This window comes from Lynx rufus, unplaced genomic scaffold (genome assembly GCF_022079265.1).
Source record: "Lynx rufus isolate CCGP_SWC_20201006 ecotype Redwood Valley unplaced genomic scaffold, mLynRuf1.p SCAF_10, whole genome shotgun sequence".
NCBI classification, from domain to species: domain Eukaryota; kingdom Metazoa; phylum Chordata; class Mammalia; order Carnivora; family Felidae; genus Lynx; species Lynx rufus.
The window spans coordinates 33310251-33335871 of record NW_025814824.1 but is presented as its reverse complement, the minus strand read 5'-3'; the positions used below and the strand labels follow the sequence as shown (position 1 = coordinate 33335871).

Genomic DNA, 25621 nt, shown 5'->3' with positions numbered 1-25621 from the left:
ACTCTTACCTTATTCTGGACTTTAGCTTCTTTGACTATTTCCTTTATGCATCTGCCTCTATTATGTGTACTCCTCTCCCTCTATACATGCATCTTTATATATCTTAAAACATACACTTCTTCCTCTTCAGAATCAATCATCATTCCTCTCAAACTTCTATGAGGGAAATAAATGTGCTTTGTTTAGCACTGTGCATAGGCTCTTCTTGTACAGTGCCTAGTACATGGTAAACACTAAATAAATATTCCTCTCACAAGTAGTGACTAATTGAGCACTTACTATATGCAGGGGAATGTTCTAAGCACATTGCATAAATTAGCTCATTTTTTTCTCCCAGTAATTTAGAAAACAGTTACTATACTTTTCCCATTTGAAAGATATGAAAATTGAGGTAAAGAAACTGTAAGTAGTTTATACAGTGTCACAAAGCTAGGAAGTGGCAAAGATAGTACTTAAACCCAAGCAGTCTGACTCTGGAACTATTCTTTTAGCCACTGTGTTTTGCTGAATAGACAATAAATAAAGGGGTCTCAGTCATGTGCTTATTCATATCTTTACTCTGAGCATGTTAGTATCCCCATTCCTAAATATCACTCAACCAGGCATAGCTGGTTATGCCTACTGTTCTATACTTTCATTGTTACAAAACCCTGTTCTTGTTGCATTTTCCATTTCTATTAATTATATATTATGCATCTAGGTGCTCAGATTTGCATCAACTCCTTTCTTCTGCCCATACTTTTTTCCCAAACCCCACTCAGGGTTAGTTACAAGTTCTGGAATTCAGTGGTGCCAATTGAATTAACATGTTAAACTGTCCTGTCAATCAGCTGCAAAATAATTCACTATTGATAATGATACAATGCCAAAGTTTATAAGTAATTTACTTCTTAACTAGTATATACAATAGAGGGGGTACAAATCAACTCTATAGAAGTCATCACTCTCACTCATATGAATTCTGATTTTTTTTTTCCTTTAATGATAGAGAAATAGATGGAAGTGAAGTTAACACACTTGGAATTGTATATATCACTAAATATGCCCACAGGATTAAGTAGTACAGTTGAACTTTATTTATAATGTATGAGAGCTGGACAGAAAGGGTAGAGAGAACCGTGGCTATAGAATGAATCTCCATGAAGTCTCTCATAATTATATATTTTCCCTTCCATTCTCTTCATCACTATGCCTGGTTTGGATTTAGACAATTTTGCTTCCTAGTTGATCTCTCTGCCTCTTTTCTCTATTCTCTGTCCCATCTGCAACCCACTGTTGACCTGGCTGTAGATTAATCTTCCTAGAGCGTAATTCTGATGATCCATCACTTCCTTGTTCATTTTATAATGTCCTTCCAGGGTATTTGCAGCACCTGTGAGGTATTCCCACTAGCTTTATCTAAAATAACTTTCCTTCCCCTACTCTGTATGACCACTAAACAGGATGACATTGCTTTCTCCCAACCTCCAAGGCTCCAAGCCATTCCTCTGAAATGACTTTCCCCTGCTTTTTATTTTTTTTTAATTATTTTTTAACGTTTATTTATTTTTGAGACAGAGAGAGACAGAGCATGAACGGGGGAGGGGCAGAGAGAGAGGGAGACACAGAATCGGAAACAGGCTCCAGGCTCTGAGCAGTCAGCACAGAGCCCAACGCCGGGCTCGAACTCACATACTGCAAGATCATGACCTGAGCCGAAGCCGAACGCTTAACCGACTGAGCCACCCAGGCGCCCCATTCCCCTGCTTTTTATAAGACTCCTTATTTTACAAGAGTCGGCTTGAAAGCAAACTCTAAAGTTCTATGTGTACTGAAATGCAAAGATTTCTAAGATACACTGTTCCTTGCAAACAGCACTATGAAGAAAATTATATATAATATGCCACTTTTGAGCAAGAAAGGGGAAAAATAAGAATACATGTATTTGCATTTTTTTCTTGGATTTGCAGAAAGAAACTCTAGAAGGACATGAGACTACCTTGTTTAGTTTTGGGGGATGGTAAGGAAAAGAGGGAAGAGTGAGACTTTTTGTTGCACACCGTATATCAGCCTGATCCATGACAAGATAGTACATCATCAGAATAAGGATTAATAAACAATCATCAAAACTAAAGCAACCTCGGGGCGCCTGGGTGGCTCAGTCGGTTAAGTGTCCGACTTCGGCTCAGGTCACGATCTCACAGTTCGTGGGTTCGGGCCCCGCGTCGGGCTCTGTGCTGACAGCTCAGAGCCTGGAGCCTGTTTCAGATTCTGTGTCTCCCTCTCTCTGACCCTCCCCCGTTCATGCTCTGTCTCTCTCTGTCTCAAAAATAAATAAACGTTAAAAAAAAATTAAAAAAAAAAAAAACTAAAGCAACCTCAGGAAAGCATTTCTCAACGCCCTATTCTATGTTTCATATTATGCCTTGGGTTTAAGCTATTTTCAGTTTCTTTCTTGACTCTTGAGATACATTTAAAAAAACCTGAGCATATATCCTGACTTATTGATTGTTTTATTCCCCACCTTCAGGCCTGGGAACAATGCCTTACAAATGCCTGGTGCTTATGATATTTCTGAACTTGTAGAAAGTTGCTCCCCAGCCTCAAGGGTTTGAAGGATGAAGGATTCAAAGGGAACATCTCCTCACTAGCTTTGAGCAGTGATTGACTGCTTCTCAGTATGTTCAGAAGTGAGAGGGATCTTGACAAAAGATAAATGAGTCTTCTAATTCATTAACCCTTCAAGCTCACTGGTTTCATTCATTAATGTACTCATTTATTCATTCAATAAATATATATTTAGCTACTAATTTGTGTCCAGGCACTGTGTAAGGCATTGAGCATCCACTGGTGAGGGAGATGAGGAATAAGTAAATGTAAAATAAACTTGCATGATATTTACAAAGTGTGAAAAGTCCCATGAAGCAAATAATGAGTAAAAGTAGAGACTAAAGTTTTATTTACAGGCCTCCTAATCCCACCAAAGGGCCCAGTATTCCCAGATTACTATTTTTTTTCTGCTTAAACAATGGAAATTTATTTCTCATAGTTCTGGAGACTGGGAAGTCCAAGATCAAAGCACCAGCAGATCCAGTGTCTGATTAGGGCACTCTTTCTGGTTTGCAGACAGTTGCCTTCTCATTTCCTCACAGGGCAAAGAGAGAGACAGACTTGTAAGGGCACCAACTCCCTTCATGAGGGCCTTACCCACATGGCCTAATTACCTCCCAAAGGGAGAGTATTGGGGATTAGGATTTCAACATATGAATTTTGGAGAGACACATTTGGTCTAACTTTCTTCCCCTTCCTTTTCAAATGCAAACTACATTAATTCCAACCCAACAGTTCTCAAATTCTTAACTTGTTCCAGTATCAACTATAAAGTCTAAAGCCCAAAGTATCATCCAAAATATCCTCTAAATGAGATATAGGTGAGAGTGAGGTAGACTCATCCTGAGGCAAACTGCTCAGCTGTGAACCTGTGGAACCAGACAATTTATGTGCTTCCACAAAAATACAGTGCTGAGACAGGCAGAGGACATTCCCATTCCAAAAGAGAGAAGTAGAATAGAAGGAAGGGGTAATGGATCCCAAGTAAGTCTAAAACCCCCAAGGCCAATTACCTGAACTCTTAAGAATAATCCTGTTTGGCTCAATGCTCTGCTTTCCAGACCCACTGGGGTGGCAGGCCAGTCTCCACCTCAGAAAGGTGTGGTGGAGGAGGGGGTATCCAGCATGCCTGAGGCTCCAGGCAGCCCTACCCCATGTAAGATCACTCTCAGTCCTTTTCATAAGCCCATCTTAAATCATTCATATTTTTTTTTAGGGTATAGATTTTTTTTGTTGTTGTTGTTAATTTAAAAACACCTCTTAATGGTAGAATCTTATTTACTGGAAAAGCATTGCAAATAAGGAAATCTTGAGATCTAGAGGAATCTATTGTGGCAAAGATTCAGCTTAAACAAGTCCTCAGGATGGCTTCCATTCCTTCTGGTTCTTGAGCTAATCCCAGGGGTGTTTAGTATTTTTTTTTTTAAACTTTGACAGGAGTTATACTTAGTATATATGTCTTAATTTATGCATTTATTTATCTTTTAATAGGTCCAGAACTGCTGAAGACTCACATCTTGGATAATGAGAGAGCTATGGCTTTACAAGTAGGTGGTAGGAATGACAGACATGTCTATAAAGCAGAGATTTTTCAACCTGGCTTGCACAGTAGAGTCATCTGGGGAGATTTTAAAAAGTATGATGCTTGAGACCCACCCTTTATTTATTTTTCTTTAATAGCTCTGGAGTGAAAGAAAAGAGTGGATAACTTCAGAAGGCTACCCAGCTGACTCTAAGGTTCAGTTAAGGTTGAGAACCACTCTTTAAAGCAATTTATAAGGGGAAGCCTGTGTCCTCGAGGGGGTTATCATCAACAACAATACAGAGTAAAATGAGAAAATTGGATAAATTATGTTGATTAGAAATAGCTGAATGAAGAGTGGGAAGATTCTTAATGGCAACAATTACCATTTGTTACATTTGTTATAAGTAATCACAACCCAAAACATGGCTTAATTTCCCCTTTTAACAAGTGAGAAAACTGAAGCTTGTCCAAGTTCAGTGGCATGCCCTTCATCACCAGACTACTAAGTGACAAGGTCAGAATAAAGAGTGGGCAAAATCAGACAAAGACATTTTTTTTTTCTCACTTGACTTAAAGAGGTTATGAAATGACCCAAGGTTAAATGCAGAGAGGAAGCCAGACTCATTGGAATATATTTGTAATTAAGACTTATGGGTTCTAACTTTGGTCCTTGTGTGTAACTTTGAACATGACTTCCTTTTAGGTTCCCCATCCATAAAAAAAGAATAAAACAGCAATATATCAGGCCAAACTGTTTCAAGGATTCTGTGATGATTAAGGAATAAACTGTAAGGTACTTAGTGAATACAAAGTCATGGAAGATGCTAAACAATAAAGTATTTTGGAAAGGTATGAAATTGTGTTTGTTTTTAGCAAACTTAAAACCTGTAGAACCATTCTGTATGATTCATATTTTTGTGTAAGGGACTCAACACGTGATCACACAAAGAAGCACATGGGTTTTCTGTGCATAATATCTGAAACTTGCCAAATATATATATATATATATTTTTTTTTCTCACTGAGGATATGCTTCTTTTTCAAGGAATTTTTGAGGTGGGGAAGACTTGAATAATTCTCTTGTCACTGTTGTTCACAAAGAAGAGTGTTACTTTATGACCCAACACTCTCTGTCCCCTAAAGAGAGAATTCCTCAAGCCTTAAAATGACAGTTCTAGGAATCACATCTCAGGTCTCCGTATCCCTGCAACCTTGTGCTGTGCTCTATGAATTCAGGTGATGGGCCCATGGTCAGAAGTGTGATGGGGATACTCACAGTCACAGAATAAGCTAGGGTCAGGGTTACTCAAAGACAGAGGCAAAAAGTCTTTAGCACTAAAAGAAGTACAGTTATATTATGGAATAGAAAACAACTGCACATAGCTAGCTAGACTTTTTATGACAGGCCACTTTGGCTTGTGCTTGTGATTACCCAGGAACTTCCACTGCAAGGAACTTCTGAGAGTAGACCCACCTGAGACCAGAGGAAAAGTTACATCCAGGACTGAAATACCCTTCTCATCTGTTAACCTCTATTTTGGAATTTGGTGCCCCTTCCTGTCTCAGTTGTCTCCTGTGGAAAATGTAGGTCATGAAAATATATTCCCCGACAAACTGACAAGGATGATTTTAAAATCAACTGAGAAAGAACACAAAAAAATGCTTTTAAAACACAAAATACAGGACAAATAGAAGTTGTCTTTTTTAATTATTATAGTAGAACATAATGTCTTCATGCCTTATTTAGCACTTAAACATTTAAATTCTAATGTATCATGTTATACATATATTGGAACTTCTTAGATTGTTTAGTTGAGCATATTTAATGTTTAAAATAGACCCCAAGATCCTTGGCTCTTATTTATTGGGTAATAAACTAAAAACTGATATTTTGTATATTAGGGTTCTCCAGAGAAACAGGATGAGTAGAGTATACATTAATAACTAGAAAGAGGTTTAGTATGAAGGACTGGCTCAATGATTGCAGGGGCTGAGAAATCCCATGATCTGCTGTCTGTAAGCTGAAGGTCAAGGAAGGCCAGTGGTATAATTCTAATTCAAACTCAAAAGCATGAGAACCAGAAATCGATGGTGTACAAAGTCCTGGTCCATATCTGAAGACCTGAAAACAAGGAGCACTGATGTCCCAAGGCAAGAAAAGGTGTGCACCCCAACCCAAGCAGAGAACAAATTTGCCCTTCTTCTTTATTTTTGTACTATTCAGGTCCTCAACAGATTTGATGATGCTCATCCACATTAGTGAGGGTATTAATTTACAAATTAGCCCTGCTGCATGGAGGGCAAGGAGATGAATAAAGAGGCAGGCCACTCCAGATTGGTAGGTAGCAGTTTTAACAAGCCAGAGAGGGAACTTACTGGAACAACTTCAAGATGAATAGATCTCTGCACCCACATGCCAGAATATTAAAAGTTAAATAGAGGGCTTAACTGGGTTTACTCACATACACTGTCCACATGGTGTCAACAACATGGCACTCACTCAAGACAGCTCTGGTGCAGTCCTTAAGGCAGTTTCTGGTGCAGGGAAGACAAGCAGAATGCACATTTCGAGAACTGGGGAAGGATGAGGACCTCCAATTGCCCAGGTGCAGGTGCAGCTGTCAAGTCCTCTCAGTAACCTCCTCCAGAGGAGGACCATCTTCTTTTCTTGGTCTTCTGATTCAAATGCTAATCTCTTCCAGAAACAGTCTCACATACACACCCAAAAATAATGTTTTACCAGCTGTCTGGGCATCCTTTAGCCCACCCAAGTTGACACATAAATTTAACCACTACACACTATAAGAGGTGCTCAAAATACCTTTTAAAATTATTTTAATATAACCATATTTGAAAAGATGCTTCATATGAGAAAGAGGAGAGAGCATGGAGAATGACCTTTTTTTTTTTTTTTTTTTTTGCCATCATAAGATTTGTGGTAGATGTCCATCATTTTTGCCTGCCTAGGACTTCATCCAAATTTTCCTTATGAAATCATCCCTTCTTTTCTCATTTCATATGATTTGATTGGAGTTTATCCTGCCCTAGTGCAAGGTGAGCCTTGGCCTGAGCCAATAAACATATGCATCCTGTTAGCTACAATGATTGATTCAGGAATGAGCAACTGAACCAATTTTGAACAACACAAATTAGGTTCAAGATTTCTGTGGAACTGCAGGGAAAGAAATAAGCCTTTTTTTATATATATATAAGGACACTAAGAAGATAAAAGCCATGAATGGAGCTACTAGCAGCCATTCTGTCAACACAAGGAGAAAGTCTGTCTGAGTTTGAAACCATTACAGAAGAATAATGGAAAGAATGAGATCAAGTCAGAATATATACTCTAAACCCTCTGCTTTTAGCCATGACCAACAGATTGGGCCATTTTGATCTGTGAACAAATTATTCTCTAATTTAGCCAAGGTTTTGGGGTTTTGTTTTGTTTGGTCTCTTATAACTAAAAGAATTTGACTAAAGCAACATTTATAATTTTTCTTTCAGATAACTCAATGGATATCTGTCTTCTCCATGAGGCTGAAGACTTAAGGAATCACATCTGTCTTTTGATTTTTAAATCCCCAGTGTCTAGCAGAGTGCTTGATATGTGGTAGAAGCTCATTATATATTGGTTGAGTAAATGCATGAAAAAAAAATAGAATACCCATACTCAAGGATGTTTTGGCTTAGAATTGATTCACTATCTCAAATGCAGCTGGATTGTTGCCATTGATTTCTAGGAATATTTTAGCCTGATGAGTGAAAAAGCTTGAGGGGGCACTTGTTTCCAAAAAAGATCTAATTTATCCTCTTCCCTTCCATTCCTGACCAGTTTGCAACTTCTTTTTACCATATGCAATCCTTATTAAATTTAAAAAGTCTCAGAATTTCCTAGTAGCTTGATACTTTCAAATATAACTCCTATCATAGGAAATATTGGAAAAATTATAGAATGTACCCCTGCCCTCCCCCTACCACCTTCTTTTGAGACCTACTACCTTTCTTCTTTAAGTTGCAATCTGGATTTCTCAAAAGTCTGCTAAAGTTTTATTTGGCCTATAGTTTGCATGGATCCTCCCCACATGTTTTCTACCCCACCCTTAAATAAGGCCAACACAGGTTGACTTTTGCTTAAGCTAATTTTCATCTCTGTGCAACAATTAAAATTTATTCACCAGAGATTATGACCAATAAACACCACTAACTTTAAACCATATCCTTACTCCTGTCCAATACATCCCAAAGTTTGTTGAGTTGATGAGTATTAATTTATTCATTCATGTTCCCACCTGTGCATCTAAATTTAGACACATTTATTTGGTCATAAGAAAATTATAGTGAGAGAAAGGTTAGGGTGTAATGGATTAAACATGCAACATTTAGGTTTTAAGGAAATTCTTCAAATACTAACCCAACCAAGAACTCAAGCACAGGATCAGTGTCATTAGTTAGAATGAGTGAATAGACAATGAGCTGACCAATTATAAAGATTATTCTTGAATTTTATAATGAAATACTCTTTGCTTCTTGTCCATATCCTTAGTAAAATTGTACAGAGACTGCAGAGCAGGTGCTCAACAGGTATGCTCTTAAAAAGTGTTGATTGCCATATCGATCACTATAACTATTTAGGCTTAGTCCTGAAAGCTATTCATTCCTTTGTTTATTAGTTGTAATCAGCATCATTCTGAGTGCTATTATACTGCCTTGTAAACAATATTGTTTTGCAACCTTAAAGTCAGTAATTCTGTAGAAATTAAATTGGGTTTACAGTAAATCCATGATTACCATATAATCTGTGGAGTCTAAATAATGATGTACTTAGCTGTAGAATTGCATGTAAAACACAGAGCGATGATTACATGGCTATTTGGGGCCTAGGAAAGAAAGTGATGCCAAATGTTTTGATGGTTGAAGAGCTGAGAAATCTTTTTGTTTTTAATGTTTCAATTTAAATATTATCTTTAAACATCTTGATACTACCCTAGATGCCTTAAAAATGGCTTTAAAATCTACTACTAAATATTATGCCTTACATTGTATGTTGCGAGCTGTTTAATAAATTAAGACTTGTTTCAAATAGAAAATCCATCTGATTTAAGGTGACAATAGAAAAAACTAAGCAGGCTTGCCTTTAGCAAATAATTCATCTCTGTTTTAAGGGGATCTTTCATGAAAGTGTTCAGTTTAAGCTTTAAGCAATGTTTTTAGACAAAAGAACAATTAGTCAAATGAGCATTTCATCCAAGGGCTCTTGCCTTGCAGTTTTTCTAAAGGTCTCAGTCATGACTAGACATGCTCTTAATTAAGTTAAATCAATGTATATTGCTCTCCTAATACAGCCCAAGCTCTGAGCCATGGTAATTACTGAATCTTGCAGAGTGGCCCACAGAGATATCTACAGAGGTGATATGATTGGTCAAAGTCATACCATTGCTTCATGACAGAGTTTCGTCTAAAACTGATATCTTACCTCCTAATCCAGAGTCTTCCACACTACATCAAGCCCTGTAGAGAAACCACCATAAATTAGATGTAGACCCCACTCTTAAGGGGCTGAAAATTTAGTAGAGAATATGAGACAAGAAGAGCCAAAATATCACAATAACTAAAGAGCAAGAAAGCTATCACAGAGGTGTTATTGAGTAATAATGAGCAGCATGGGACTGGCATTTCAGTGGCCCAGAGATTAAGCCAACTACAGGAAGATGTGATCTCCACTAAGACACTTACTAATTCTAACCTTAATTCTTTTTTCTGTAAAATTAACAAGTAAGATTGTTGTGAGGATGAAGTGTAATAATCTGTGTAAGTTAAATTCTTAGCACAGTGGTTGGTACATGGGAAGAATTCAGTAAATTTTAATTATTATTAATGGAGGGGGAAATTATGAGAGTGTCATTAGTGGGAAAAGACCACCAAATTAGTACAACTGGGAAAGGCTATGAGGAAATAGCATTTGTGAAGCAGGAAGGACAACCATGGGCCTCAGAGTTGAAAGAGAAGGAGACGGTGACATCTTCAGCAAGATTGTAGTATGTAAATATGGGAAAGTAACAAGGAAGAAAAATGAGAGGCATAGAAACAGTATGCAAGGGGCACCTGGGTGGCTCAGTTGGTTAAGCGTCCAACTTCAGCTCAGGTCATGATCTCGCAGTCCGTGAGTTCAAGCCCCGCGTCCGGCTCTGGGCTGATGGCTCAGAGCCTGGAGCCTGCTTCCGATTCTGTGTCTCCCTCTCTCTCTGCCCCTCCCCCATTCATGCTCTGTCTCTCTCTGTCTCAAAAATAAATAAAACGTTAAAAGAAACAGCATGCAAAACTTCCATTTGGGCTGAATTCATATTTAAGAAATAATAGTAACTGTGAGTATTAACCATCGATTCATAGGACTGAGATGACAAAGACATGGGAGACCACAATAATATGCAGGTGAGTTAGACCCTTCTCACAGGGAGTTTTGAGTCCACAGATGGGCATGTCAAATGTTGAGGGATGACTGAAAACTTGGAACAGTAGAGGTATGGCATAGTTGGACCTGGATTTCTGAAAAATGATTTTGGCAGTGGTGGGAAGGATACACTGCAAAAGGAAAGAATACTTTGCAGCCACAGCAGAGAAAAGCCCACCACAACAGTTCAAGTGATGGAGACAAAAGTCTGAAATAGATGGTGGCTATACAGAGGATATAATGGAGAGGGACAAGAAATGTGGTAGATTATCTTCCCAAGGGCTACCATAACAAATACCGCAAACCAAGTAGTTTAAACCAATAGAAATTTATTCTCTCCTAGCTCTGAGGGTAGAAATCCAAAATCAAGGTGTCAGTAGGTCTGTGCTTCCTCTGAATGTTCTAGAGAAGCATCCTTCCTTGACTGTCTCCTAGTTTCTGGTTGTTGTCAGCAATCCTTGGTATTCTGTAGCTTATATCTTGCATCACTAATAATCCCTGACTCCATCTTCATGTAGTCTCTCCCTGTGTCCAAATCTCCATCTTCTTCCTTTTATAAAAGTTCCAGTCATTGGATTTAGGGCTCACTCTACTCCAGCATGAACCCATCTTAGTTAACTATATAAACAATTCTGTTTCCAAATAAGACCACAGTCACAGGTACTGGAGTTAGAACTTGTACAGTTCAACCTACTATATGTGGTAACCACAAACTTGAAACATGCTAAGATGTGGGAAACCAGAAAGGGGTCACTTCCATTCTCCTGCTTCCATGATTTTTTTCTAGTAAAAAGAATAAAAGAAGAAGTAGTCTTTTTGGTCCTTTGACTGGATTAGTTGAGCTCATTGAATAGGCCACATATGAGCAGACTTCTATAAACTGCCCTTCACTGAGGTTAAGCTAATGTGTACTTTCCTGTTCTGACAGCTTCCCTGGTTCTCAGCTGAAGGAGAGAAGATCTCCTCAGGAAGAAGTTTAACACCTGGGGAAAAAAGAGGATGTGGATCCAAACTGAATACCAGGCTTTATATACCTGTCTGAGCCTCAGTGTCATAACCTATAAAATGAACATATTGAGTTGATGTAACAAATAAATGCTCTTATCTCAGTACTTACTGTATATTTAAACACTATGACTTGGTGCCATTATAATGATTATTATTCCTTTTGTTAATAATAGCCTGGGGCACCAGGTTCTCTCAGTCTATTGGGTGTCCAAGTCTTGATTTTTGGCTCCGGTCATGATCTCACAGGTTTGTGGGATCAAGCCACATGTCAGGATCTGTGCTGACAGTGTGGAGCCTGCTTGGGATTCTCTCTCTCTCTCTCTCTCTCTCCCTCCCTCTCTCTCTCTCCCTCTCTCTGCTACTCCTTCCCCATCCCTCACTCTCTCAAAATAAATAAACTTAAAAAAAAATAGCCATCTTTTGATTGTTTCTTTCATCAGACTGCCTCTCAGCTTATATGACTTAACTTGCACTCCTGAATTGATCTCTGTGGGGGACTGTGCCACATTTGTCACTGGTATGCCAATTTTGAATGATTGTCTTTTTAAAAAAAAAATTAATGTTTTTTATTTATTTATTTATTTCTGAGACAGAGAGAAACAGAGCATGAGTGGGGGAGGGACAGATAGAGAGGGAGACACAGAATCCGAAGCAGGCTCCAGGCTCAGAGGTGTCAGCATACAGCCCGGTGGGGACTCAAACTCAGAAACCATGAGATCATGACCTGAGTCAAGGTTGGTCGTTCAAATGACTGAGCCACCCAGGAGCCCCTTGAATGATTGTCTTAAGGCCACAGTCCAAAGGTAAATAGAGAAGATGTATGTCCCTTAACCCCTAGGTCATTTTATGCTTCCAACATAGCTTATATTTCCCTTTTCCATTCTCTCTAAGAAATTATTTATAAGTAAAATATCTAAACCACTGGGCATATTTTTTAAATTCATAGATCAAATCCTATTATGACAAACTCCAGGGGACATTTGAAACACATTTATTGTACTGAAATTTTGTTGTACTAAATATTGTTTGAAACCTAAACTGTGGCTGAGAAATATTTTCCTGAATCGATTTTTATAAAAACAGTTGCTGTAATGGAGGATTGTTCCATAAACATCACATGAAAAAATTATCATTGCTTCCTCCTCCCACCTAGTATATTTCTTAATGTGATTCATATGCCTTTAGTTTTAAAAGCCACCCAAAGACAGTGTCCTTGACACTATGAAAAGCTTCAGGTAGCTCAGTAGGTTGGTTGGTACTCCTCAAGGACAGGGGATGCTTGTCATTCATTCTTGTACCCCCAGGTCCCTGCCTGGTACTTGGAGAGTAACCAAAATAGTATTTGATAAATGGATGAATAACTAAATAACTGAATTCATTAGCATCAAATTAGAAGAACCCTCTTGAGGCTGTGCCCCTTATCAGTTTATTTATAAACATTTACCAAAAATATTTTACATGTATTTAGTATCAAAGCAAAATTGGGGGTCTCGCAAGAACAGAATGAGCTCCAAAGAATCATCTGAGTACCACCTGCAGGCCAATCAAAATATTGTTTCTAATTGGCATTCCTACAAGTGGTTAATTTTTCCCCTATGCCTGACTTGAAAGCACTCAGGTGCAAAATTTGTTCCTCTCTTTGAGACTATCTTAATAATCACTCCCTGTCTGAATCTTGGAACCAGAATCCCCCACTGATGGGTACAAATGAGGGAGAAATATTGTCAGCACACATGGGCACTGGCTCGTGGCAATGAAGATTTATTTGATCCAGTCAGCCAAGTGATCACCAGAAGCAAGTAATCAAGAGAATGAAATTCTAGGATGGGTTCCGCCAGTACCTCTTTTGTTCAACAATATGCCTCTGCCCATCTACACAGAGCTCAGTCCAGGGAATAGTGCATTTGTTAACTCAAATCTTGTTTGAAGATATTGACCCTAAAAATATTGAGACTTTGGAGCTCAATTTTTGTTCTTAAATGACTTTAAACTTTTGTTTGTAGCTCAGTCGATGTCACTGGGATTTATTTGGCTGCTGGCTCTGAGTCGGTATTTGAAAAGAGCAGCACCATATGCAGCACATGCATATTCAATGGTGCAGTTCTTTTTCTAGGGGGAGGGGGGAGTGCCAGGACTCATAGCTCACAATATGAATTTGCATTCCACTTTGCATAAATTTGCATGTAGACTTCATAAGCCTCTAATTTCAAGTATGTAAAATGAAACAAATCAATGCAATCTATGGCAATTGTTTTCCAAGGCATTAATCACATGAAATACATACCAGCTTTCCTTAACCAATTAATTTAATCATACCCAAGGTTAGGAGAGACAGGGAAGTGGTGAATAATGGCTGTTAAGTGCTTGGCCTAAGGCTGGAAGGATATGCAGACTAAACATTGCTCCAATATGTCTTCTTTCTAACCCCTATGTCTCCTGTGGAGATTATGTTATTGTTTGCCCAGTATTTCACTTCTTCTCTCTTCAGTGAGTGGCCATAAGACTTTGAGCAATGAAATGTGGGCAAAAGCAATGCATGTCCCCTCAAAGCAGCAGCTTTAAGACCCCACACGTGGTTCAATATCTCTCATTTTCTGCCATGATATAAGCACTATGCCATCTAGAGAATGCTGTATTTACTTGAATCCCAGGGTGTTATAAGTTGATGATATTTTCACTTGTTGTTGCTGCAGCATATTCTAGTCTATTCTGACTGATGATGCTTTTGTAGAATTATTACAATGAACTTTAGCTTCAGAGGTTTGTGTCAGTTTTGAGTACATAAGAATATGTGTGCAGTGTTGGGGTGGAGACAAAATATTAAATGATATGGTTCATGTGGTTAATAAACATATGAAGCAACTGGAGAAATAATCCATAAATTCAAGATCAACTAAATGTCACCACAATGAAGAATAATAGAAGACATATTTTATCCTCCCTAATTAAGTGAGATGGAATAGACTATTTATAATACTTAAGATTGGCAAATTCATAAAATTTGGTCTGTATTTGAGACACATGCCAACTTTCTCTGTGGAAGTGCTTTGGAATTCTTCAGGTTCCATTTGGGGAAAAGTCTCAATTAAATGTCAATTTTTAAACACCTTTTGTTAGTATCTTTCAATCCACTATTAATTTAAGAGTAGAGGAATTTGAAACCAAAGGAAAGTACATAGTGAATTTTCAAACATGAAATCTTAAATCTTGAATCTGGAAAACTAGATCTTTATGTTTTTCCAAAGTGCAAAAGTTTGTGTGGCAGGAACTGAAAATAATATAGGAATACAGATTATAGAAATACATGGTAAAACTTGCCTTCCAGCCAACTAAATCTAGTGGCTTTTCTTCTACTTCCACAATGTTGTCCTACAAACTCCAGGGTTAAGCAGTCCAACACTGACCCAAGGATGCAGAATGTCAAGGGAAGAAGAAACATGCAATACCAAAGATTATTTTTATTCTCATAAGGAAAAGATTAGAAATGTAAATAAGATAGCTCCTAACAGAAATGAAGGAATCATAAATCACAAGTGTGTGGGTTCTTCTTCTTTCCCCAGGCCACATAGCCAAAAAATGGTTGTGCATTTTGCAAACTCTTCTGCACTAAGTACATTACTATTTATGCTGTCTGGATTACATGGTAATCACCCTTGAAGAGAATCTGCTTCCTTCCCAGTATAATCTCTACATAATTAGTCGTTTGAAGGTTGCCTAAGAACTTTAACAGACCTCCAGAAGAATGAATTTTCTCTAAAGAAAGAAAAAAATATTTACACAAATTTTATGCTATATGAAACAAACCTCAAGGAAAAAAAGTAAACACTTAAAGTGCTAAAACACGGGGAAAACAAAACAAAAAGAGAGAGAGATGGCAGTCTATCAAAGGATGGGAAGGTTATTTTACTTCCCCCCAGTTGCCCAGAAGTGTACTTGCATCTTTGATACTTTTTGGACAAAGAGATCTTCCAGCAGAGTGAGACTCTCCTGGTAGTTCTTATATTACAAATGCCACAGAATGGTTTTTCTTCACCAAATCAGTTTCTTGCCCATAGCCAGAAACAGTATGTATGATTAGACGACTGGTTTTGAAAATCATTTTCTGAGCTCTTTCCCATCTCAAATGTTTCAGAATTAGCCAGAAGTGGACTTGAACTTTTAAAAGTGGATTGATTCCTAGAGTAATAAACACCTGTTAACTCAGCTTTTGAATGAAAACTGATCTTCCAGTTTAAGAGGCATTTAAATCAAGCCCAGCGGGGGCGCCTGGGTGGCGCAGTCGGTTAAGCGTCCGACTTCAGCCAGGTCACGATCTCGCGGTCCGTAAGTTCGAGCCCCGCGTCGGGCTCTGGGCTGATGGCTCAGAGCCTGGAGCCTGTTTCCGATTCTGTGTCTCCCTCTCTCTCTGCCCCTCCCCCGTTCATGCTCTGTCTCTCTCTGTCCCAAAAATAAATAAACGTGGAAAAAAAAATTAAAAAAAAATAAATAAATCAAGCCCAGCGATTAATTTTATGACTATTATTCTAAATTCACTTTCTGTTATATTATTTAAATCTTTTTTGATCAGTTCATTAGCTGTTGTTATTTCCTGGAGATTCTTCTGAGGGGAATTCTTCCGCTTGGTCATTTTGGATAGTCCCTGGAGTGGTGAGGACCTGCAGGGCACTTCCCCTGTGCTGTGGTGTATAACTGGAGTTGGTGGGCGGGGCCGCAGTCCGACCTGATGTCTGCCCCCAGCCCACCGCTGGGGCCACAGTCAGACTGGTGTGTGCCTTCTCTTCCCCTCTCCTAGGGGCGGGATTCACTGTGGGGTGGCGTGGCCCGTCTGGGCTACTTGCACACTGCCAGGCTTGTGATGCTGGGGATCTGGCGTATTAGCTGGGGTGGGTAGGCAAGGTGCACATGGGCAGGAGGGGCAGGCTTAGCTCACTTCTCCTTAGGTGATCCACTTCAGGAGGGGCCCCTCTTCCATGGGCCTCTCGTCTGCACTTGGCTCCAGAGACTCCGTTCTGCTAATCCTCTGGTGGTTTTCTGGGTTATTTAGGCAGGTGTAGGTGGAATCTAAGTGATCAGCAGGACGAGCGGTGAGCCCAGCGTCCTCCTACGCCGCCATCTTCCCTCTCTCCTCGCCAAAATAATTTCATTGAAAGGAGGATTATTTTCAGTTCCCCATACAGGGCGATCTGGAGAGGAGAGCTTGATCCAGCAAGACCAGATAGAATGTTCTAACAAAACCTCCAGAGTAATTAACAGGCGTTATCTACCCAAGGAATGGAACAAATAGGAAGTTCAGGTTCTAAGGAGCTGCCTTGTTTGTGCCAGTGGCCCCAGGCTAGCTCTTTATTAATTGCACCACCTGGGATGCTGATAGCGAACTGAGCTTTGGAACATTTCAGGCCTGGCATGGAATGCAGTTTTTACACAAGTGTCTTGTGGTTCAGAAATCCGATTTCACAGCTTATCTTCCGTTAGATGAAAGTGTTTACGGTGTGTCTGGAGCTGGAGTAAGTTCCTGCGGGTGCCCAAGAGCAGGGGCCTCCTCTCTCCTCTCATTAATTTGCTGATGCCTAACTGCACTGATGCAGCGGTGAGATACCGGGAAGAGAGGAGGAAGCATTTAAATCAGAGAAGGGGTGAGGTAGGGACATCATATAGAATACAGTCTTTCAAAAATGAGTGTTAATTAAAAAAAAAAAGTCACAGGTCTTGTGATAAGATTGTGTTCACCGGCAATCAAGTGGACCCTATCTCCATAGGGATAGTTCCTGAGAGTGCTCCAACAATTCTAAAACTTTCCTTCAAGAGAATGAGACTTTCCTATAGCTGTCTCTTAAATTTGTCAATTGTCTGAGCCTTGGCCATGCAGTGGTTTGAACAGGGAACTACAGGGTTGTCTGATCTTTTATGGGAGGGGTGGAGGGGCTTGGGGATTAAGGTCTGATTCATGATTTGTGATTAACCTGACATGTTCTCTTTTGAGAGAGTAGAAGACACAGTATCCAATCTCATCCTCTCGCAGGAGTTTCTTCAGCTGCATATTTCTATTTGAAAGCAGGACTTTAGTCAGATTCAGAGGAAAAAATAAGTTAGGCAGAAACGTTGAGACTGAGCAAGAATGCTGGATCATTCAAGTCTTCCAGCCCCCTTGGATCCACCTAGTCTTCCTCATTTCTCCCCCTAGTTAAATGTATAGAAATTTCCCCACTGCTCTCTATGTCTTTCAAGACTTTCCTATAGCTTTGCAGTCAAATTGGTAGTAATTTTCCACTGGTATGAAAGGAAGCTTCAGATGTGACCTATGGTCTCAATGTCACCATAATTTAGCCATCCCTAATATGCCCATTCTTTGGAACACCAACTTTTATTGCTATAATAATTCTCACATTATTTATAAATAATATAGTGCTATAAATACTGACCTTCAGGGCCAGCACAAGATCTTTTTAATCAGGCTTTTGCCTGGTTGAGGTAAGACTCCAACTCTTCATAACATTTTATTGCAGATAGCTATGTTAAATTTTCTAAAAATGTCTAGAACATATAGGGAGATAGATATTGTGCACCCATAGAGTGACATTGTAGGGTTCAGAAACAAGCACAGTGGAACCCCATTGTGACTCCAATGTTCTATGATAAGGAAAACATTGTCAGATTTTACACTAAGGAAATAAAGTGGGGTCTTGTTTCAACAGTGGATTTTATTTCTAGGGAGGCACTAATTTGATCCTCCAAAGGAACAAACCCATGCTACTTTTAAGGAGGTACTACTTTACTTTATTTCCCCCTGTGAAACAGGTGGATTATTTCCCTATATACAAAGGAAAACAAGTAAACAAATGATCTTGAGATTTAAAAACATGGGTGACTCTGGTACTGGAACAAAATGAAAAATGAAATAATCATGGTTTCAGGGAAGCTCTCTATTCAGGAGGTCGTGAAAAGGAAATTGTCCTCAGTTAGGATAACATCAGGAAATAGACTTATACACAGATGGTTGAGTTGAAGAGGTTTTGATGAGGGGACTATTCATATTAAGAGTGGGTGATTTATTTTTTTATTTTTTTTTAAATTTTTTTTTTCTTCTTCTTTTTCCTTTTCTTTTCAACGTTTTTATTTATTTTTGGGACAGAGAGAGACAGAGCATGAACAGGGGAGGGGCAGAGAGAGAGGGAGACACAGAATCGGAAACAGGCTCCAGGCTCTGAGCCATCAGCCCAGAGCCCGACGCGGGGCTTGAACTCACGGACCGCGAGATCGTGACCTGGCTGAAGTCGGACGCTTAACCGACTGTGCCACCCAGGCGCCCCAAGAGTGGGTGATTTAAACTGACCAGTGAAGAGGTTGAGGCACCCAGAAGTTAGCAAGAGTGGAGAGTCATTATGGCTCCTACATATGATGGGGCAAAGGAAGAAAAGTGTGTTACTGAAGTCCAGTGAGACTTCATATACCGGTCCCTATCTATAGTATCTATAGTAATGAAATAGTATAGACCTTACCAGAACCATAGCATGGAACAGGAAGCAGCAAGAAAGAAATGCCCCAACTTCTTTGCCCTCCAAAGCTAAAATCTCCTGCTGGTGCCTTCAATGGCTGAACCCAATGAGAAGAGAGTTCAAAGGAGCCTGGATGATGTGCCCCATAGGTTCAGTCTGCAGGAGCTCAGGTTATAGCAGAACATGAATCAGGGGGATGTGGGAGGACAAAAAAGGAAACAGTACGCTGAGGCAGGCTATTGTCCACCAAATGTTCTTTTTCCTGTCTTCAGCAGGATCATATTTTGGTTTTAAGCAACACTGAGGCCTACACCAGCAAACTGCAGTGGAAATGTAAAACCCCATGCTTGGCAAGGGACTATTTGCCACAACTCCAAGTGTCTCAGTCTTAACTTATCTAGCTTTGCTTAACATAAAATCATGGAAGCTTTTCTTTTTCCAAGGTGCCTATTTATGATCTTTCTTCATCCCACTATTCTGTTTCTCTCCCCTTATACTTGATTATCCAAATTTATATTCTGCCTCTTTGTATATTACCTATATCAGATAACATTACAAAAGTGTCATCTTTACCAGATTTATTTGTAACAGACACCAGCATTTGAAATTAATGGCCAAGGGAACAATCCAGTTTTCCAAGTGTATGGGAGACCATGATATTTTGGGGTGAAGTGTGTTGTGGATAGACTAGGTTTGCCATAGTAATATTGCAAAGGCCTTCTCTGCCAAACATTCTGTCTCTATCAAACATTACAAGCTCATGAAAAACAAAGAATGAAAGCAAGGATTTGAGTCAATGAGGAACTCAGAGAACAGGAGGATGACTTTGAAGTGGAGGGGATACTGAAGGCAGACAGGAAACTTCCAAGTAGGAGGAAAATGGCATGAACAGAAGAAGTAGGACCCATAGTTGTACATCTGCTCCCAGGTATCAGGAAATTCTCTGAAAGCTACTTGATGGTGACCCATGAGGGAAATGCACTCTTTGCCTTGGAGGCAGCACAGAAAGGAAAACCATTCTTTGTGGGGTTTATAATAGTCTAGGCCTCATGTAATATCTGGCTCTTCTCTTTCAAATCTGTGAGACTTTGTGTAAATTATTTTGCTCTTCCACATCCAAAATATGGGGAAAATACCTAACCTTTACAAATTATTAGAAGTAAATATGATGGCATGCATAAGGCATTAGACATATAGTAGGTATCCAAAGGATATTAATGTCCTTCTCTTCTTTTTAAAGTTTAAAATAATCCTGCTTTCTTTACCACATAATTTTGATATACTCAAATAGAGACCAACAATGGTTTCCCCTAAGTCAGAGGGGAAATTAATTTAGACTCTGCATTCCTCATGTTTATGTTTTCCATTTCAAAGCTCCCTTTTGTTGCTAACCCAACACATGTCATAAAAATAATTAAAAGAGAAAAATATGCTCACTTAGAAAGAAAAACAAAGCTCACAATATATGTCAGTGTAAGGAAACCTTATGCTAAGAGGCTAAATTTCTTAGCAGAGAGGGAAAAGAAAGATCTAGAAAAAAGGGAGGGAGCAAAGCAAAACTGAGATTTTTACAAATCTTGTAAGCATGTCATTTTATAAGTCAAAGTGAGGACAAGAATAAGCGCTATTATGGCAATTTTCAGTCTGTTTGCTATTTTGATTGCTGTGAATATGCTGGGGAATGGCATCCACTTTCTGAAATGGCATGTATTTATGTACTGATAAATAAAGCAGCAAGCAAATCTGGGAGCCTCAAAACCAAGAGGGCATTTCACTCCAGAGTAAGGTCTATGGAGCAGTTAAGCAGATTTGAGGCCTTGTGTAGGTATCTTCCTAACAAGGGCAGGGTGTAACTATCATCAGGTTACATCAGCTGTGTATTAGTTCCTATGACTGCTGTAACAAATTGCCAAAACTAAATATTTGCTAATAATTACCACTTAGTGGTTTAAAACAATGTAAATTTATTATCTCACAGCTCTGGAGGTCACAAGTCCAAAATACGTTGACGGGACTTCATTTATCCTGGAGACTCTAGGAGAGAAATCTGTTCCCTTGCTTTTTCCAGCTTCTCAAGACTGCTTTTATTCCTCAGCTCATGGCCCCTCTGCTCATCACTCTGACCTCTGCTTCTGTTATCCATAACCTTTTCTTACTCTGATCCTCCTGCCTCCAGCTTATAAAAACCTTTGTGATTATTTTAAGACCATCTGTATAATCCAAGGTAATCTCCCCATCTCAATATCTAATTTAATTACCATTGTAAAGTCCCTTTTGCCATGTAAGGTAATTCATTCACAGGTTTAAGGCATTAGGATATAGAGATCTTTGGGGGGCCATTATTTGGTCTGCCACAAGCTGTTTCCCCACAGGCTCATTTATCATAAATGCTACTAGTATGGTGCAACAGTGAGAAGCATGGCACTGTGGTCAAACTTCCTTGGCAAAAATCCTGCCTCCCCCCATCAATGGCTAGATGCCCTTGAGTAAGTTATACAGTCTTTCTGAGGATAATTCTAGTGACTACTTCTCAGATTGCTATGACTTTTAAACAAAAAAGAAGGCTTGCACAATGCCCAGTTAGGGTTAACTCATTATTTTTGTTGTTATTATTGTTACAAATGAAGAGACATACACTGTGGCTGGCCTGAGACTTTGGGGTGTTTCAGGCGCGTTGGTCTGTAAGGACGTGAGCTGAGCTGTATCCCGAATCAGGGAAGCCGGCTGGGAAATAGCCAACTCTGAACCTGCGCGGGCCGCTCTGTTGCGCTAGTTCTTCCCTCCGGACAGGCTGTCAGGTGGGCTTCCCTGAGGTTAGCCCTGCAGCGGTGCGCTTGCGCCCTTGTCCCGGGCCCGCGCACTTATTACAGGGACTCAGTGGCCACACTGGGTACCCAGCCGGACTCAGGTTCTGCCATCTACCAGGAAAACTATGAACAGATGAAACTACTTGTAAATCAGCTCCATGAACAAGCACAGAAAATAAGATTAGGAGGCAGTGAGAAAGCCCGAGAACGCCACATATCAAGAGGAAAACCTTTAGCCAGAGAAAGAGTGGACAGTCTTATAGTCCCAGCGTCTCCATTTCTGGAATTATCCCAGTTTGCAGGTTACCAGTTATATGCTAATGAGGAGGTGCGTGCCAGTGGCATTATTACAGGCATTGGGAGAGTATCAGGAGTAGAATTATAATTGTTGCCAATGATGCCACCATCAAAGGAGGGACCCACTATCCCGTGACTGTGAAGAAGCATTTGTGGGCACAAGAAATTGCAATGCAAAACAGGCTCCCCTGCATCTACTTGGTTGATTCAGGAGGCGCAAACTTACATTGGCAAGCAGAAATATTTCCAGATCGAGATCACTTTGGCCGTATATTCTATAATCAGGCAATTATGTCTTCTCAAAATATTGCACAGATAGCGGTGGTCATGTGCTCCTGTATGGCAGGTAGTGCTTACGTGCTTGCAATGGCTGATGAAAACATCATTGTACGCAAGCAGCGTACCATTTTCTTGGGAGGACCCCAGTTGGTTAAAGCCGCAACTGGAGAAGAGGTCTCAGCTGAGGATCTTGGAGGTGCCAATCTGCACTGCAGAAAGTCTGGAGTAACTGACTACTATGCTTTGGATGATCCTCATGCCCTTCACATAACTAGGAAAATTGTGAGGAATCTAAATTATCAGAAGAAATTGGATGTTTCCATTGAGTCTTCTAAAGATCCTTTGCTTCCTGCTAGTGAATTGTATGGAATAGTTGGCACTAACCTTAAGAGGAACTTTGATATCCAAGACGTCATTGCTAGAATCATGGATGGAAGCAGATTCAAAAGCCTTATATGGAGACACATTAGTTACAGGATTTGCTAGAATATTTGGATACCCTATAGGTATCATCGGAAATAACGGAGTTCTCTTTTCTGAATCTGCAAAAAAGGGTGCTCACTTCATCCAGTTATGCTGCCAAAGGAATATTCCTCTGCTGTTCCTTCAAAATATTACCAGATTTAGGTTGGTAGAGACTATGCGGCAGAAGGAATTGCCAAGGATGGTGCCAAGATGGTGGCTGCCGTAGCCGGTGCCAATGTGCCTAAGATAACTGTCATCATTGGGGGAATCCTATGAGGCTGGAAACTATGGGATGTGTGGCAGAGCATATAGCCCAAGATTCCTCTACCTGTGGCCAAACACTCATGTCTCAGTGATGGGAGGAGAGCAGGCAGCCAATGTGTTGGCCACAGTAGCAAAGGACCAAAGAGCACGTGAAGGAAAACAATTCTCCAGTGCAGATGAAGCAGCTTTAAAAGAGCCAATCATTAAGAAGTTTGAAGAGGAAGGAAACCCTTACTATTCCAGTGCAAGGCTGTAGGATGACAGGATTATTGATCCAGTGGACACCAGACTGGTCCTGGGTCTCAGTATTAGTCCAGCCTTCAACGCACCAATCCAGAAGACTGACTTCAGTATCTTGAGGATGTTACTGGAGTGTGAAGCATCTTCCATTGGACATGTACCAAAATTAATATACGAGTAGCCTTAAAATTTTAGACTTTTCCAACATGTGGCTATTATGACAAAATTGTTTTCTTAACACAGTGCATCATACTTTTCTGCATTAAACAAAAATCAATGAAGATATTTATTGATAAACTTCAATTCCTTGTCTATTTCTTCGAGAAACTTTTCTGTGGTTCAGCTTTCCCACCCATAAAAAAAAAGAATATCTTTCGGTTATCCTTTCTAACCCACAAGTAGCATGAAAAGTCCCATAACCTATACACTGCAGGTATGATTGAGATTATTAACAGAAAGTCATTTTTCTTCTGAAATGATTGCTTTGCTGATTATGCATGGTGATATTTTACCACACACAATTTTTAAAAGCATCTATTACTCATCTTTTTAGCCACTACTCCTTCCCTTAACAGTCAGACTTGTTGTCTGCATTCAGGGGTCTATTTCCTACCAATTATCTCTCCATCCTTCTCCTCATTGCCTTCCCCTGCCAATAGCCCTCTCCAAGGTTTACCTCCATGTTGCTCGGTGGGTTCTTTTCTGATTTTATCTGACTGAATTCTCTGAGGCATTCAGTGCAGTTGAATACTTCCTCCCCGCCATGCTGTCCTTAGCTTCCAGACTGAAACTTTAGGTTTCCTGCCAACCTCTTTGGCCCTTCTTGTTACGTCTCCCTTGGCCTGCCCCTGTTCCTCTGGTGATTTCTCTCCTACTCCCTTTACTATTTGTCCTGATTTTTCATTAGCAAAACATACATAGATCATTATTCTAAAAGATACAAAGATACCATGAAAGTATCCCCTCGTTCTGTTTTTAAAAAATTGTGTTAAAATATATAGAACATAAAATGTATCATTTTAACCATTTTTAGGTGTACAGTTAGTTCTGTGGCATTAAGTCCATTCACATGGTTGTGCTACCATCACCACCATCCATATCCAGAACTTTTCATCATTCCAAACAGAACTCTGTTATTGAATAGTAACTCCGCATGCCCTCTTTCCCCTCCTCTGGCACTTTGCTCATTCTTTTTTTTTTTTTTTTTTTTTTAGTTTTTTTTTAATGTTTTTATTTATTTTTGAGAGACAGCACTTGAGTAGGGGAGGGGCAGAGAGAGAGGGAGACACAGAATCTGAAGCAGGCTCCAAGCTCTGAGCTGTCAGCACAGAGCCTGAAGTGGGGCTTAAACTCATGAACCATGAGATCATGGCCTGAGCCGAAGTTGGATGCTTAACCAACTAAGCCACCCAGGCTCATTCTTAAATGTATATGTTACTCATGGTTATGTTTATTCCCTCTTGGTCATTTCAGCCCTTCTTATGGCTTCAGAAACCATCTAAATGCAGATGATTACTGTGTCGACATTGTTCTCCCTGAGCTCTAGACCTGTGTATCTTTTGGGTCTACTGGATATCTGCACTGGTGGTCTTTTAGGAACCTCAGATTCAGTCATCAAGGTTGATTGATTTTGCCTCCTCACTATCTCTTAAATTCCCCATTATCTTTGTCTTTCACCTCCAAAGGACTTAGAAGTGATCTACTTGCTTCTAGTCTTAGCTAGTCTTGCCTCTCCATCACTGTGAAGTAGGATGACCGTTCTAAGTGCACACCTGGTCATGCTGCTCCCTTGCTTCAGTGTCACATGGGTTCCCTGTAGAAGTACCAGACCCCTCATGCCCTCCATAATTGTGACCATCACATCCCCTCTTCTGTCTCATCTCCTTGACTCTTCCCCACACTCAGTGCTCCATCTGTTCTAGACTTCTAGCTCCTCAAACCTTCACAGTCCTTCCCACTTTAGGGTCCACCACCTAACATTCCCTCTGCCTGTACTTTCTCTGAAACACTTACTTTTTGTCTCTGTGACTTCTATGGGCTGGGTTAGACACTATGTGCTCTTGAAAAGCACCAACCATTTTCTCTGTCTTATATATTTATGAGAAACATAAATATTTCTTTAATATTGTTTCCCTGCTAGACTATAAGCTCCCTGAGAGCAAGGATCTTAGCCTGCATCTCCATTCCCTAGCACTTGGAGATGCTC

At 39.8% G+C, this 25621-nt stretch overlaps 1 pseudogene; it reads left to right on the top strand.

The window, feature by feature from the left end:
• Positions 1–23596, top strand: part of LOC124524237 (methylcrotonoyl-CoA carboxylase beta chain, mitochondrial-like) — an 84483-nt pseudogene extending 60887 nt beyond the window's left edge.
• Positions 23597–25621: the final 2025 nt, after the last annotated feature.